Source organism: Felis catus, chromosome A3 (genome assembly GCF_018350175.1).
Source record: "Felis catus isolate Fca126 chromosome A3, F.catus_Fca126_mat1.0, whole genome shotgun sequence".
Taxonomy (NCBI): domain Eukaryota; kingdom Metazoa; phylum Chordata; class Mammalia; order Carnivora; family Felidae; genus Felis; species Felis catus.
Window position 1 is genome coordinate 119,926,151 of NC_058370.1, and position 17,564 is coordinate 119,943,714.

At 44.2% G+C, this 17,564-nt stretch overlaps 1 long non-coding RNA gene across 2 annotated transcripts; it reads left to right on the forward strand.

The window, feature by feature from the left end:
* Window positions 1-1,929: 1,929 nt before the first annotated feature.
* LOC123384581 lies at window positions 1,930-16,352 on the forward strand. Of its 2 annotated transcripts, none has more exons than XR_006595886.1 (4): window positions 1,930-2,103; window positions 2,228-2,305; window positions 4,350-4,485; window positions 15,256-16,352. It is a non-coding gene; the product is annotated as an uncharacterized LOC123384581 (long non-coding RNA). The 2 variants fall into 2 exon arrangements; XR_006595885.1 differs by lacking the exon at window positions 15,256-16,352 and adding an exon at window positions 5,179-7,614.
* The last annotated feature ends 1,212 nt before the right edge of the window (window positions 16,353-17,564 follow it).

Sequence of the window (17,564 nt, forward strand, 5' to 3'; positions counted from 1 at the left end):
CAAAGTAGGATATCCACAGTTATCTAAATTTTATTTAGAATCTTCTCTTATCCTTCGTGAGGCTGGATTGTTCACGTTCTTCAACCACAACAATTTTTCATGACAAATTTAATGCAGGATCAAATAAAAGAATCCAGCTTTCTATTAACCTTGACATTAAAGACATTGGCAAAAAATATATATATAAAGTAATGCCATTCTTCTCACTACATTTTTTTTCTTTTTTTAGAGGGGCAACCAGAAGTTTCTTTTATTTTAATTTTTTTTAAATTTACATCCAAATTAGCATATAGTGCAACAATGATTTCAGGAGTAGATTCCTTAGTGCCCCTTACCCATTTAGCCTATCCCCCCCCCCCACAAACCCTCCAGTAACCCTCAGTTCTCCATGTTTATGAGTCTCTTCTGTTTTGTCCCTCTCGCTGTTTTTATATTATTTTTGTTTCATCTTCTCACTACATTTAAAATTTTTTTGGAAAATAGTAATTTTGTACAAAAAGTATATTAACATCAATGAATTTATCTTTTAAAAAGTTATTATGTTTTTAGTTTTGTAATGTTTATTTTTGAGAGAGAGAGAGAGGGAGATACAGAGTGTGAGTTGGGGACGGGCAGAGTGAGAGGGAGATACAGAATCTGAACCAGGCTCCAGGCTGTGAGCTATCAGCACAGAGCCCAATGCAGGGCTCGAACCCACAAACTGTGAGATCATAACCTGAGCTGAAGTCAGATGCTTAACTGGCTGAGCCTCCAAGATGCCCCTAAAACATTAATATGTTAAGCATTTCTTAATTTTATTTTCTAATATAGTAAATCCTTATAGCAATATATATTAAAGCTCTTTGGGGTCCTCAGTAATATGTAAGAATGTCAAGGGATCTTGAAACCAAAGAATTTGAAAACCTCACCCCAGAGAAACAGGCTCAGTAGATACTTGGTCTGCCTTCCAAAGATCAAAGAGTTTGAGAAGTCTGTTCTATAACACTCTCCATTATAGTGGACCCATGAACCACATGGGTTTGAACTGCACGAGTACATTTAGATGCTGATTTTTTACAGTACTGTAACAGAATTTTCTGTTCTTTGTGATTTTCTTAACATTTTTTTCTCTAGCTTACTTTATTATAAGAATACAGTATCTAATACATACAGTATGCAAAATATATGTTAATTGACTATGATGTTGGTAAGGTTTTCGGTCAACAGTAGGCAATTAAGTTTTGGGGAATCAAAAGTTAAACGTGAATTTTTGACGGGGAGGGCAGTCAGTGCCCCTAATACTCCCCATTTCCTGCTTCAAGGGTCAGCTGTATATAGTTGGTATCTTAGGAGGCTGATGCCAGGCCCACCTACATTAGGCACCTCCCTCAACCATTGTTAACCAATCCAAAGCCAAAGTTTGTCTGAGAGAGGTAATCAGTATCCTCACACTCAGTGGGGAATCAGGACACCTGTCTTGATATTCTTAACCAACTGAGCCACTCAGGTGCCCCTCCAGTCTTGATATTCTTAACCTCTCCCATACTACCTAGTGTTTCGATACTGTGCAGTTTTGACACTCAGGTGAGGCAAGATGAGACCCTGCCTTTCTGTTTCTCATTCCCAGCTCGTTCCCACTCTGGTGGAAGGATTTCCTCCTCCATATGTGGCAGGAATCTGTGCTCTCTGTGGCTTATTCTATGGTCACTTCTCTAAAAGGCATTGTTTCTTTTTATGTAGAAAACCTAGTTTAGAACTTCTGAGAAATACCTCTTTATTTTTCAAAAAATTCTGGCTTTCAAGACTATTGTCTCACTGTGAACTTTTAAAAAGTCTAACTTGAAGTGCAAAGCCGAGCCATAATTTCTTTGTTTTAGCCAGAGTTCATCTTTCTCTTCCCTCGGGCAATAAGCTTCAGTCTCATTGTCAGAGGTTGGCAGGATGGGTGGGGGTGGGGGGGTTGGGGGGAGAGGATGAGCTACCTGGAAGGGAAAGTACATTATTACCCAATAATTATGGATTGCAGGTGCTCATTAGGTTGAAGAAAAAGTTCAAAACACTGAGATCCAGGGTATTGAGTACAGCAAATCTGTGTGTGTATTGGAATAGGAGATTTACCACCAGGTGAGTTGGAGAAAAAACTCCATAGATTTCAAATGTCTTTCTCAGCTCTGCATATGTACATGTATGTTGAATCATAGAGAATTCTTTAGATGCAATTTTAAAGTTCTCTTCTTTTACTTTCAAGAACTGAGGAAATAGGACAGATGGAAAAGCAAGGGGAAGGAAGTGTTTTTGAAGCGCCATCAAGAGAAGGAAGAGTTCAGTAAGTGGTCTGACTTCAAATTATATTTCATTTGATGTCAAATTATATTAAAATTATCAAATTTAAAACGGTACAGCTGAAGGGATAAACAAAGGCGTACCAGTATTATATACTGCTTTCAGTGTACTTGGGAATGAAAAAAGTATTCACCTCTCCTCAATTTATTTGCAAAATGTATATTTAGACAACTAAATATACAGTTATCTCTAGTGTTTGTTGAGTCAATACTTCTCTAGTTTAAAATTTTAATTGTAAATAGTATTATTAGCAATCAAATATTTACTGAGCACCAACCATGAGTTGAGGATTGGGATGCTGTGGTCCTGGAGGGGAAGAAGGGTGAGAAGATGATGGCACGCTTACTTTATAAGTAGGACAGAGCCTCCCATGTCAGTGTTCAGTGGGCACTGGCCCTTTGTGAAGGGGGAAATCCAGGCACTTCTACTACTTACGGCGACACACCTACGTTTGTATCACACACCTACGGTTTATGAAGTGCTTTACAAAACATAACACATTTCATCCTCACTACTCTCCTGTTAGGTAGAGATTATCATGCTTATGTAACATGTGAAAATCTGAGGCTTTGAGGGGATAAAAGTTCCTCAGTCACACAGCTAGTCGGTAGCAGAGTTGGAGCGGAACCCCATTTCCTGAATCCTGGACCCAAGCCCACCGCTGCCTCCCTTCTGAGAAAGGGAGGGCAGGCCCCACCATGACCGTGGCCTCCTGCTTGATTTTGCTCCTTTTCTGGCATTATGATCTCCTGGAGGAATCCCAGGCTCCTCCAGGGGAAAGAAGCTCTACAATTAGACTAAATATAGTCTGGGAGAGGCCGCATCTCATTGGGACTAATTATCCCATCACCCGTCAGAAGAACAAAGAGTGAAGACTTTTCAGGCCTCATCATTTCCATTCCTCTCCCTGGCTTGGGCTTTCATGGGATGGGCCTGGAGACAAATGTGAACAGAAGAGACATGCTGGTGGATTGAGGAATGTCTGGGCTGCCCAGGAAGTGCTTCCCTTTCTAGCATAGTGCTGGCATTTAGAACTGGAAGGAAGCTGGCCTGATGAGAGATCTCTTGCTCCTGGAAATGCCTGGATGGGAGACGTGGGACAAGGAATGGCCCTCGGGACAGTGCAACTTGACAGGCAGTCACATCATATATTGATAACCTACCTTGCAAAGTCCTCCTGTTCTTCCATCTAGCAAACGTTTACTGAGCACATGTGCGAGGCATGTGGGGAGTTTGTTAAATATCATGCTGTAAGGAAACCCGAAGAAACCCTCACTGAGTCCCTAAGAGGTGAATTCAAAACCAAAGTTAGAAAAACTCAAGGGGAGAAAGATACTTTGGTCAAGACATGTGCTTGTACCAGTAAGCTTTGGGGTTGAGTGTCGTTACTGAAGACTAATATGTCAAGGGCAAGTTTAAGCCATGAAATACAGTCTCAGGAAGCTTTTGCTAAATTCTTGTTTACATCAAGGAGGTACCATAGCACACCTAGCATCAGCCAGTAACACAAATGTTTAAAGTGAGGAATGATGCTTCATAGAACACACAATTCTGTTAGCCACAAGCATTACAAATAATTCTTATCAATTTGTCACTGGCTGTCATGGATGGCTGTGTGATAGAGGCATAACATCTGCAAGTAAGCCCAGATAAATTGTTTTATCAAAGAATCTGTAACAGCACATCTGTGACAAGTTCCAAGTAAAACACTGCATTGGAAAAAATGGTCGGCACGTTTCAGATCACATGTTTGCACGTTATAAAATCAAATCTCATTTCTTAGAAAAGGTACGTAGCTTGTTCAGCGTATGGGACATGAAATACAGAGTTCAAAGGGTTCACATCATAGTTTGAATCATCATCTAACCAGAGGAGTGGGGACATGCGTGGTACTCGTGGCTATTCAGGCTTCATCAATAACAGTACTGATAATCCGCTAGGATAGGTGAATGGAAATGGCAAGACAGTCTTGCATTTCATGTGTGCATCCTTCTTCCCTTCCGGATGCATATGCTGTTTCAACACAGGATTCTGCTGCAGAGCCCAGCTGTGAACGAGTCAGGAGCTCCCACCTCTACCCGAAAACCGGAGGAGAGGGAAGTAGGCTAGAACCCAACACAGTGCTTCCGGAAAGCACTTCAGAAGGCAAAGGAGCAAGCTGAGGTGAGGATCTAGGGCTTTTTTTTTTTTTTTCAATGTATGAAGTTTATTGTCAAATTGGTTTCCATACAACACCCAGTGCTCATCCCAAAAGGTGCCCTCCTCAATACCCATCACCCACCCTCCCCTCCCTCCCACCCCCCATCAACCCTCAGTTTGTTCTCAGTTTTTAACAGTCTCTTATGCTTTGGCTCTCTTCCACTCTAACCTTTTTTTTTTTTTTTTCCTTCCCCTCCCCCATGGGTTTCTGTTAAGTTTCTCAGGATCCACATAAGAGTGAAACCATATGGAATCTGTCTTTCTCTGTATGGCTTATTTCACTTAGCATAACACTCTCCAGTTCCATCCACGTTGCTACAAAGGGCCATATTTCATTCTTTCTCATTGCCACGTAGTACTCCATTGTGTATATAAACCACAATTTCTTTATCCATTCATCAGTTGATGGGATCTAGGGCTTTTTGAAGCTGAGAAGGTTAAGATTGGCCATCTCCATTCTTCCTGGGCTTGTTAAACCCTTAGTTCTTTGGTTTTTCTCCTCTCTCTCTCTCTCTCTGTGTGTGTGTGTGTGTGTGTGTGTGTGTGTGTGTGTGTGTGTGTGACCCACTCTTGCTCTCTTTCCTTCCTTTGTCTCTCCCTCTCCTTCTGGCTTCCTGTTATTTTGCCTCACTCTTCCTTATCCTCTGCTTTGTCCAGAATTGTATTGCTTTGCTGCACAGATATGAGAAAACTACCAGATCAAAAACCAGTCACTCTAGAAGTCTGGGCTGCCTTAAAGACCAAATTGGATTAAGTATGCCCAGACAAGCTTTTAAAACACTTTGAAAAAGAAAGAAAGCCAAGTGAACTGAAGAGTTGGGTTCAGTGCCCTTGAGGTAATTTGGATAATTTGCATATCTTGGTGGGGTGTTCAAAGGGTAAAAAAGGCAAGGCCTTTTCCAGGAATATTTGTTTGAAAACTTAATTATGTTATTTTTATTTTAGAGAGAGTGTGCACACAGGAACAGGGGAGAGGGGCAGAGGGAGAGAGAGAGAGAGAGGGAGAGAGAATCCCAAGCTGGCTCCATGCAGACGTGGGCCTCAGTCCCACGATCTTGAGACCATGACCTGAGCTGAAACTAAGAGTCGATGCTCAACCAACTGAGCCACCCGGGTGCCCCAGAAAACTCATTTCTGTAAGAGAATCAGTCAAATATAACACACAGAATATAGTTATAGTGCTGAGTGCCCTGTAAACAGATTCCTGGGTCCATTCTTTCTGTCCCCGAGAGGCTTATGCTTCTGGATTGAAAAACCCTAAGAACCTTCTCTAACACAGGCAAGTGTCATAGAGCCTGGAACAGAAGGGCTAGTTTTTCTAAGACTTGGAAGGATGAAATGTGTTTCTCTCCCTTTATGGCCCAAAATAACTGATCATGAACTAAGCAGATCCCCTCTAGACCCTGGTTTCTCAACATTGGCATATTGAAGTTTCGGGTCAGCTAGTCTGTGCTGGGGGGGGGGGTGTCCTGTGCATTGTAGCTCAGCAACCCTGACCTCCACCCACTACGTGCCAGTAGCACGCCCCTCACCCCCAGGTTATGGCAACAAACATCAAAAAATGGCTTCAGACTTTGCCAGATGTCCCCTGGGCACAAAACTGACCCCTGTTGAGAACCACTCCTTTAGGGAGGAGGATGGAATATTCTGTTCCAAAATATACATATAAGATATTAACTTTTAAAAAATGTTTAGGAAAAGAGGATATTTTAGAAGAAATATGATAATACCTTCATAGCTTCCAAGGCATGGCTCCAAGCTGTTATTTCTGCTAAATTATAAGCTTTCAAGGGCAAGAACAATATGCATTTTTCTTATTTATTGCCATAGTCCTAGGATCCGGTATAGTGCCGGGACATAGTAGGTGTTTAATAAGCATTTGGGGGATGAATGCATGATTTATTGAGCAAATGCCGCATGCCAAGCACTCTGGCGTGTTCACAACAACACTAATGGGATAGATGTTAAAGTAAAACTCTATAATAGAGCAAATTCAGGTGTCGCATAATTGTTTTTCTCCTGGGTCCTGACCTTACCCCAGGCTCTTCTTTCAAACGGATGAGCTACAGTTCTTCCGACCTGCCCCTGTGGGAAGGGCCACAACTCCCTCCGGGGAAATGGGGAGGCAGAGAGTGAGTCTCTGTGTCTTCAGTGTTCTCCCAGCCAAATTTCCCTGGGTCCAAAAGACACTCTGGGCACCAGCTGATGAGGACATTCCTGGAATTATTGCTCCTGTCCTGGGAACTTTAGCCAGACAGCCGCAGGACCCATCTCTGTCCCCATCAATATTTAAACCAGAGTAAACAGTACTCAGATGGCACCAAACCACGGCTGAGACTGGAAAGGACTTAGCTCATGTCGCCAGGACCCCAGAATCCAAGTATTTCATTACTTTCTCGGAATTGTGCCCTTGCGTTTTACAAGCTTGACCTCTTTGTGACCTACTCGTCACCTTCTGGTGGGGTTTTACCGTATCATCCCTATGGTATGTGTGAGGAAACTGAGGCCCTGAAAGATTCAAATCACAAAGCTGCTGTGTGGTGACCCGAGATTCAGACCCGGCAAGGTTGGGCTGCCAGACAGGACGGAGCAGTGAGCACGTACGCTTCCCCAGCGGAGCTGGCGATGGCCATTTCTGCGTCCCATGTGTTCCCATTCCCTGCATGGTATGGGGCGGTGGGTCCTGTTGTCTATCGTGCGAGCTCAGGAGAGACAGATGGACGAGACCTGGCTGAGAGCCAATAGCCTCTGAGCCATGCCAGGCTGGAGTGCGGCAGACATACCAGGATGAACAGCAGGCAGGACCAGGCTGGCCTGGTAAGAACAGGCAGAGACAAAAATGCAGCGTCCATTGAGGGGAGGAGCAAGGTGAGGCAGAGCCCAGCCGAGGAGCTTGCTCGGCACTTCTGCCGCAGGCCGGACCGCGACGTGGACCCCTGCGTCCGAAAATGGGGGAGCAGGATGCCTGCTGTTAGATAAACCAGGAGTCTTGGCAGCTGCCCTGCTAGGGAGCGTGACTGTTAATTACACGCACATACAGTTGTTCGTGGAGAGGAAGCTAGTGTTCTTTACACAGATCCTCTTATTTTTTAGGGCTCTTCCATTCTTTTTTTTTTTTATTTTTTAAGTTTATTTATTTATTTTGAGAGAGGGAGAGAGAGCACAAGCAGGGGAAAGGCAGACAGAGAGGGAGAGAGAGAGAATCCCAAGCAAATTCCTCACTGTCAGTGCAGAGCCTCACGTGGGGCTCGAACTCACGAGAGATCACGATCTGAGCCGAAACCAAGAGTCTGTTGCTTAGCAGACGGAGCTACCCAGGCGCCCCTAGAGCTCTCTGATTCTTTAAAAGGTGTTATGCTTGAGGCAGTTGTGTGGTCATCCGTCAGGCCGTGGATGTGCATCGGTGAGTGGTGCCAGATACACAGACCAGGAGCCTGGCTGGTTAGAGAAGCAAGCACACCACCGTTTCTAGCACAGATGGCTGAAGCCACGATGCTTTATTTAGGGGGAGCCATGGGACACATGACTCCATCTTCCTTGACTGGGAACCGCACTGCAGGGGGGAAGCCAGGTCTGCTCTGGGAGATGGAGATGGAACAAAACAAGGAAATAGACCTGAAACACTGTCCAAATGAGCAGGTGGTCCCAGCTGTGAGCCAAGCAGGGTAGGTGCTTCCTGGAGAAGAAAGCAGGTCTGCTTGGCATGAAGAAACCAGAGTGGCAGATGGGGTGATGCCATGGGATGGAGCTCACTGTCTCTCCCCTGCCCCCAAAGGTGGGGCTGCTGTGTGACAGCTGCACGGGCCTGACAGGACATCACTCTGGGCTCTCACAACCTTCACATCGCAATGTGCTCTCTTACTTCTGCAGGGGATATGATGTACGAGCAATTGTATGTACTACATCCCATTCCTTCATGGTGTGAACTCATGTCATGTATCACTGTTAAAATTATTTCCTATTATTTCATTAATCCAATTCTGTTGATGCAGGGGAACTCAAATGCTAGGTCTTTCATTCTCATGTATCCTTTAATGCATGGAAAGTTAGCAGTATACATATATTTTCAAATGTATTCAGGGGTGCCTGGGTGGCTCAGTCGTTTAACGTCTGACTCTTGATTTCAGCTCAGGTCATGATCCCAGGGTTGTGGGATTGAGCCCCGTGTCCGGCTCTATGCTGGGCGGGGAGCCTGTTTGGGATTCTCTTTCTCCCTCTCCGTCTGCCCCTCTCCTACTCATTCTCTCTCTGTCTCTCTCAAAAAAATAGTGTGAACCCTAAATGTATGCATGCTTGTTTTCAGCAGAGGCAGTTAGCTCTGAAGCTGTTATGTTTCCCTTGGGCTGGTTTGAGTCCTACAATTATTTCCTGGCACTGTTAAATTACATATGCCATCAGTGAGTCCACTGTGTCCTTGATTTGCTATAATGGTTAAGGAGGTGACAAGTGTCAGGTAAGGGCTTTGTGGACAGGCAGGATTTTGTAATGGTGAAGTCTCACCTTCAGCGGGTTGTAACAGGTTGACTAATGGGCCCCTGAGATGTCCACACCCTAATCCATGGAAGTGGTGTTGCTTTACGTGACAGACAAAAGGGCAGACGGACTTTGCAAGTGTGATTAAGTTCAGGAGCTTGAGCTGGGGAAATGCTTCTGGATTATCTGGGTGGGCCCCATGCAATCCCAAGAGTCCTTGTAAGAGGGAGGTACGGGATCCAATGGGTAGAACACGATAGGATGATGGAAGCAGAGGGAAAAAGACAATGTGATGTGGGCCAAGGACTGAAGGTAGCCTCTAAAAGTTGGAAAGGCAATGAATCCTCTTTGAGAGCCTCCAGAAGAAAACAGCCGTGCAGACCTTGATCTTAGCCCTGTAGAACTCATTTTAGACATCTAACCCCTTGAACTAGATAATGATTATAAAATCATTTTGTGTTGTTTTAAGCCACCAAAGTTTTATACTTTGTTATAGCAGCAATAGGAAACTGATGCATGAATGTTTTCATCTCAACCCCACGACAGGAAAATGTATGAATCCTTCTTCTGGTTCCACCTCTTCCATCTGGTTGTAGAGCAGGACTCGATTTGGAAAGAAGGAGGGAATAATGCAGCTGTGTAGGGAAGGAAGGTCACATAAGAGCAGGCATCTGATCTCCTTTTTCTCTGACTGCTAAGTAACATCACATCCTCTGCATCCTGCCTTGCTTTGAAGTCTCTCCTGGGGAAACATGAAAGGGAGCCCCCCCATGCCTCTGTGCCTCCAGCTGAGAGGTGCTGCATCGATCTGGAAAGACCAGATTGATCCGGAAAGACCAATCTAAACTAGTCCTGATATTGATTTCCTCGCAGCCAATTGAGGAATCTATAAGGAATAAATGAGCAAAGGAATATACACAAGGAATTCAATTAGTCACCAAGCACTTACTGAGCACTTTGGATTTGCCAAGAAATGCACTGATACCAGGGAGCCAAAGATAATGAAGCATAGTCCCTGACCTTGAGGAAAGGCAGATGTGTACACAATGAATTATAAAACCATACATAAAATTCTGTAGTAGAAGGATCAAACTTGCCTAGGAAGACGGGGCACAGGGACTAATCCCGATTAGCGGATTAGAGATAACTCCATTCGGGAAATATCTGATCTGGGCTTTGAAGGCTGTACAGGAATTTCACAGAGAAGAAGAAATCCTTGTTCCAGGCAGAGGAGAAAAGTCATGAAAACACATTATTTAGCAGCCCGCAGTCCTGCATCACCCTTCCCTCTTCTTTACCGTTACAAGCCCCTCATGTGGCTCCGCTAACAAAATAACAGTTTCATGGAGAAAGAGCGTGGGTAGGAGTCGTGTACAAAGGACCACGGAGACCAGAAATTGGCAATGTGGGGGTGGGGGGTGGGGACAGTTTCCTTCCACACAGAATTACTGGCCTCACATTAGTTGCCACGCAGCCTCCTCTTGGTTCTTTTGGCTCCTCCAAATCCGACACCTTGTCTTAGTCCCTATTCACACACAACCCGCCGGGGGTGGAACATTTCACCCTTTATACCTCCGTGGAGCCCACTAAATTACTGTTCAGAAATGCATTTTAAAAACTATGAGCACAAGAAATTTTACAGAAAGAACAGAATTTGGTAAAAGTGTATTTTGCATGTAGCATTTCAACTTCTCTGGCTCTTGTCAGAAAACGTACCAGCGTTAAAAACTAACAAAGTTAGAAAGCTCACTTATCAAAGTGAGATCCCTATCTTCCCACAGACACTAAGAGACAGGAGCTCTGACTTCAGGTGTTGCCTGGAACAAACAGCATATTCCTTGGGCAGCCTTGAGAGTTCTTAGGCAGGCACCTTAGGTGGGGCCTCTGGTCATCCCTAGGATGTGGCCTCGAGATGTTAGTGTGTTTGTTCGAGACTATGTTAGTGTGTTTGTTTGAGAGTTTCTAGGCCAAGATTGAGGCCTGGTTGAGAACAGGCTCAGAGGAGCCTGGCTGGAGTTTGGTCAAGGAGAGAATGTCACCACTCAGATGCTTGGCCTTGTACCTGATGACCTTCCAGGGCTTGTCCCTGTCTTTGAGACACTTGGGTCTAGTTGTTATTCTTGGGATCCCAAAGATAAACCTCTCAATAAAGCTTCCTAGTCTCCCAATACATTTTCCTTTATTTAAGCTAACTGGCTGGAGCCCACCCTCAACAGGAAGCAATCCTTAACCAAGACAGATCACATTACCTACATCAACACAGCCCCACACTTGTCATTTTTAAAGGTTAAATGGTCATTCCTTTTTGTTAATTTACCTTAGTTTGTTTTACAATGACTTAAGTCAATTCTAGTTGTTTTTTTTTATGTTTGTTTTTTATTTATTTTGAGAGAGACAGAGAGCAAGCGAGCAGGGGAGGGGCAGAGAGAGAGAGGGAGAGAGAGGCTCCCAAGCAGGCTCTGCACTGCCAGCGCAGAGCCTGATACAGGGATTGATCTCATAAACTGTGAGATCATGACCTGAGCTAAAATCAAGAGTCAGATGCTTAACCAACTCAGCCACCCAAGCACCTCCATTTCTAGTTTATATATGTATATGTATTTTATTATTGTATTATTTTTTAATTTTTTATTTTTTTAAAATTTACATCCAAATTAGTTAGCATCTAGTGCAACAATGATTTCAGGAGTAGGTTCCTTGATGCCCTGACCCATTTAGCCCATCCCCTCTCCCACCACCCCTCCAGGAACCCTCAGTTTGTTCTCCATATTTATGAGTCTCTCCTGTTTTGTCCCCCTCCCTGTTTTTATATTATTTTGCTTTCCTTCCCTTATGTTCATCTGTTTTGTCTCTTAAAGTCCTCATATGAGTGAAGTCCTATGGTTTTTGTCTTTCTCTGACTGTCCTGTTTTTTTCTAATGTTATTGCTAGAGCTACCGTGAACATATGTTAAGAGTTACTTTTTCCTCCTGCCATAAAGTCAACAGGTGTACGGACTTTTGAGCTCCTGTCAGGCTGCCTCCAGATTCCTCTCCAGCTAGATTGCCACCAGCCCCGTTCCAGGGTGTCTGTTCTCCCACAGCCCCCATCTAAACAGGGTTTCATTTTTACGGAGTTTGGTTTGTGTAATGGTACCTTGGAATTGCTTCATTAATATTTTAAAACTTCCTACTGAGGTTCTGTGAGGATTAAATTCGGTAATATGCAGAGACACCCTAGCACAGAGCCTGGCAGGTAGGAAGCTATTATTACTGCTATTCACAGTTATTGAGTACAAAAACGAAGTATTGACTTTATATATTCGTGTTTTTTCTTACGTATTTGTGTTGAGGGTTGTTTCTCTTCTTATCTACAGAGGCGTACCTTCTCAGTCTGTGTGCTGCCTCCTGGCTCAGGCCTCAGGCCACTTCTCTTTTCTCGACTCACTCAATAGTGATTTCATTCCGTCCCATGTCCTTACTACTCTCCAAATGCTGGCAATGGGCATTTGCCTCTCTAGCCCAGACCCCTCTCCTGTTCTCCACACACATCTCACCACCTGCTCAATGTCTCTGCTCAGACGTGGCATCTCACACTTAGTAACTTCCAAAAGCTGAGCCCCTGCTCCCCACCAAAGCTCTTCCTCCCATGGCCCTTTTCCATCTCAGTGAATGGCAACCAAACCATTCTTGTGCTCGAGTTAAAAACTTTTGAGTTTTCCTTGACTTTTTTTTTTTTTCTCTCACTCATTCTCCACATCCCTGGCCTCCAAATCCTTTGGCCATTCTCTTCAAAATATATCCAGAATCCAGCAACTTGTCGCCACCCTGGCCAAGACACCACCGTCTCTCACCTGGAAAAATCAGTCTTCCTACTTGTACACTCATGCACCCCCAGGATCTCAGCTTTGACCTTGGCTCTCCTCCCGCTATGGTCCTGCCTTCATGGTGAATGTACAACGGATGAAGGGGACACTGCTTAGAGTGACGAACCATTTGCAGAAGCTCTCAAGCAGGCTTCCCCTCACTTGATCATCCCTAAACCAGTCATCAGCAAGAGGATCACTGCACTGACCTGGACTAATCAGGATCACCCCTGAGCAGTGCTGGGGACAGGGTTATCTTTTATGACAAGTAGATCCCTGAATAGCAGTGGGGCTCTGTTTGTTGAGGAAGAAATGGGGAACAGATATTGAGTAAATACCCAAACAGAGTCTGTCACAACGTGGGAGGTCAGAGAGTCGATAAGAGAATCCACTTACTTTTCTGAGCTGCTTAGTGTGGGTGGCCCTGGTTCCCCAGGCCTTGGCCATATATAGAGCATCAGAGGTCTGCTCCTGACCAAAGAGGGGATAGGGATGTGGCAGGGAACTTGGGTGTATTTCTGCCAACAGTAGGTTCCCACCTTTCTTGGGGGGTCCTTTAATTCAGGTCGATGGAAGAAGGTATATAATAGTGTTAGTATCCTCGGACTATGTGACAAATTGCCACACACTGGGGCTTAAAACAACAGAAATTTATCCTCGCTCAGTTCTAGAGCCTGGGAGTCAGAAATCAGGGTGTTAGCAGGGCCAGGCTCTCCCAAGGCTCTAGGGGAAAAATCGGCACTGTCAGGGCAGAGCCCGATGCAGGGCTCAAACTCACGAACCCGCGAGATCGTGACCTTAGCCGAAGTCAGATGCTTAATGGACCGAGCCCCAGGTACCTCCAAATAAGGTCAACTTTTAAGGTCTAGGGGTTAAGACTTCAACAAATCTTTCTGAGGAACATGAGTGAACCCATAAAACTTATATTTAGAGTATTAATTAGAACCTAATTTTTCTTCACTTCTTCCTTTCTGATCTGAATGCCCTTTCTTTTATTTTCTTGCCTGGTTAGAACCTCCAGGCATTTATAAATTTCCCTCTATGTACTGTACTAGCTGCAGCCCATAAATTTTAGTATGTTGTACTAAAGTTTCTTTAGAAACTATTGTGTGTTAAGCCTTGACTTGAATTTGCTTTATCAGTATTAGTAACTGAAATTTCAAAGATAAATATGTATAAAATACATTCCTCACATTTATGTATGTGTGTATTTAAAAAAATTTTTTAATGTTTATTTATTAATCTATTTGAGAGAGAGAGAGAGAGAGAGAGAGAGAGAGAGAGAGAGAGACCACCAGCAGGGAAGGGGCAGAGAGAGAGGGAGACACAGAATCCAAAGCAGGCTCCAGGCTCTGAGCTGTCAGCACAGAGCCTGACGTGGGGCTCGAACTCATGGGCTGTGAGATCATGACCTGAGCCGAAGTCTACTGCTTAACCTATCGAGCCACCCAGGTGCCCCCTGTATGTATGTATTTATTTATTGAATGTTCCTTACTTTTCAAGAGTAAGAGTTGTTTACTGAAACGTTTAGTAAACTAGTAGCCATGAACTGAGAGTTGTATTGTTTATAGAGAGAGCATAAAGACGTTGTGTATTAACGTCCTCTCTTATCTTTTGGTTGTTCATGCCTGGATTATGTCTTTCCCATTGGTGCTAACAGGGCCAAAGCTTGATCCCACTGCATGCATCCTGTCAGTACCCAGATTATAGATCCTGAGCTTAGGGGGAAGCAGCCACAACAGACCATGTAATCTTAAGACTATATATGAAATTTGCATTTTTCATTTCAGTGACCACTCTTTTAAGTTTTATCTGCAAGTCAGCAACTTTTTGGCTTCTTACTCGTCTTCATTTTGCAGAACCATTTTTAAGACTCATGGGTAGAATTAAGTCAATGATAGAGGGTTTATATTCTTTTTTTTTTTTTGTCAGTTTATTTGTTTATTTTGAGAGAAAGAGGGTGAGAAAGTGCAGTTGGGGGAAGGGCAGAGAGAGAAGGAGACAGAGAATCCCAAGCAGGCTCCACACGGTCAGTGCAGAGCCTGATGCTGGGTTTGAACTCACGACCTGGCATCATGACCTGAGCCAAAGTCAGATGCTTAACCCACAGAGCCACCCAGGCACCCCTAGTATTTATATTCTCCAGCTTCCTAGGGATCGGAAGAGCCAAAGGCCGAAAAGGGAAGCTTCACAACGGCATCGTATCTTCCATCGTTTCCCTTGGAAAAAGATGCTTTTCTTCACCTTCCCCCAGCTTTCTTCTCCACAGCACCCAACATCTCTGTGGCGCTAATGCTCTTCCAGGTCACAGGCATTCCCCTGTGTGCCCCACGCGGGCTCCCTGTCTCCAGCCAAGTCCTCTGAATCTCTAATTGCATCCCGGGAACCAACATTCTCCTCTGCCCTCTCTCCCCAAGGAAAGATGTCTCTACTGTCTCACTGAGCTCCCTGCGGGGAAACTGACTCTCAGGTGAGTGTTTCTCTGACTGCGTTTCCTGGCATAGCAACACCACTTCATGCGAGTTCACCCGGGAGTGACCAGCCCCTGGCGTTTCCACCAGGAGGACTTATAGAGTGTTATCACCGCTCCCCTCACCTCACAGGCTGTGAAAGGAGGCTCGCGTTTTCAGCCCCGCTTCTCCTTTCGTCTACGAACAAGCGGAGAGTGGGAATCTGCCACTGGGAGTAGACCTTGGGATGGGGCCTGAGTGTACTCATGGGAGAGCTCAACCAGAATTAGTCCAAATAAAAAGTCAGACTGTCGGCGCTTCCCACCACCCTGCCCAGGGTCATCTGCCCTCTGCGGTGGGCAGAGCTTCTCCCAGACTGCTGCTCGAACAGCTGCTAAGGGGCTGGTCTCCCTCACCTACCCCTGCAGGAGACCATTAGCAAGCTGCTGGGAGCTGGGGCTCCGGTTGCTGAGAACAGGCTGGGCTCAGAGCTGCCAGCCAGCCCATCGATCATGGATTTCACCGGGATGCTTTCTGACCTTTCAAGGTTACTGAAGACTCCGCAGTCACATACCGTTCTGTGATTAAATGTCTCAATCCTGAGCACGGTCTATTATTTTGCAATTCAGAGAAGAAAAGGGACAGTACTTAGTAGCAAGGTGGTTTTTAGTGACAGCAACACGATGACACGGTTTAAAAGGTTTTAAAGAAACAAAGATGGTTACAACTCTCACAGGTTCTGTTTTTTGCATATTGTTTTGTTTTTTTATATTTGTGTAGCTATGCTGATATTTTCTGCACTTAATAGCACATATTTTTTGTTGAAGTATAGTTGACACGCAACGTTACGTTAGTTTCAGGTATACAATGTGGTGATTTGACATCTCTATATGTTATTCAGGCTCATCACAAGGGTAACTACCATCTGTCACCATGCAACACCATTACTACGTCATTGACTAAATTCCCTATGCTGTACCTTTCACCCACGTGACTTATTCACTCCGTAACTGGAAACTTGTATCTCCCACTCCCCTTCACCCGTTTTGCCCATCCTCCTTACCGCCCCCCCTCCCCCCCCCCGCCCCTCTGGCAGCTACCAGTTTGTTCTATTTATGGGTCTGTTTCTGTTCTTTTTTTTATTCCTGCTTTTCTTCCCATCTGTTTGTTTAGTTGTTTCATTAAGCATTTTTTTAATGTTTATTTATTTTTGAGAAAGAGAGAGACAGAGTACAAATGGGGGAGGAGCAGAGAGAGAGGGAGACACAGAGTCTGAAGCAGGCTCCAGGCTCTAACCTCGAACCCACGAGCCGTGCGTGAGATCGTGACCTGAGGTCACGTCTCAGTCGGACGCTTAACCGACTGAGCCATCCAGGTGCCCCTAGTTGTTTTGTTTCTTAGATTCCACCTATAAGTGTAATTGTGTGACATTTGTCTTTCTCTGATGTATTTCACTTAGCATAACACCCATTAGGTCCATCTATGTTGGTAAGATCTCATTCTTTTTTTTTTTTCTCATTCATTTTTATGGCTAATATTCCATTGTATATATACACTGCCTCTTCTTTTTCCATTCATCTATTGATACGCTTAGGTTGCTTCCATATCTTGGCTGATGTAAGTAATGCTGCAAATGGGGGTGCACATCTTTTCAAATTAATGTTTTTGTTTTCTTTGGGTAAATGTCCAGTAGTGGCATTATTGGATCATATGGTGTTTCTATTTTTAACTTTTTGAGGAACTTCCATATTGTTTTCCACAGTGGCTGCACCAGCTTATATTCCCACCAACAGTGCATGAAGGTTCTTTTTAAAGATTGGATTATTTGTTTTTCTGATGTTGAGTTGTGTAAATTCTTTATATATTTTGGATATTAACCCCTTATTGGACATATCATTGCAAATATCTTCTCCCATTTCATAGGTTGCCTTTTAGTTTTGTTGATTGTTCTCCTTGCTGTGCAAAAGCTTTTTATTTTGGTGTAGTCCCAATAGTTTATTTTTGCTTTTGTTTCCCTTGCCTGAGGAGACATAGCTAGAAAAATGTTGCTAAGGTCGATATCCGAGAGATTAGTGCCTATGGCTTCTTAATAACACATACTATTTAATTAGTATTTCCCTACGTTTCTAAACAATTTTTATAGTAGTTTCAAAGGCTGCCTAATCCATTGAATTGATTGCATCACAGATGACGTATCACCTCCTTACTCGTTGCATGTATAGGTTTTTGCAGAGGTCATGTAGTTGAAGAAGGTGCCAGAGAATGCAGTACTCATT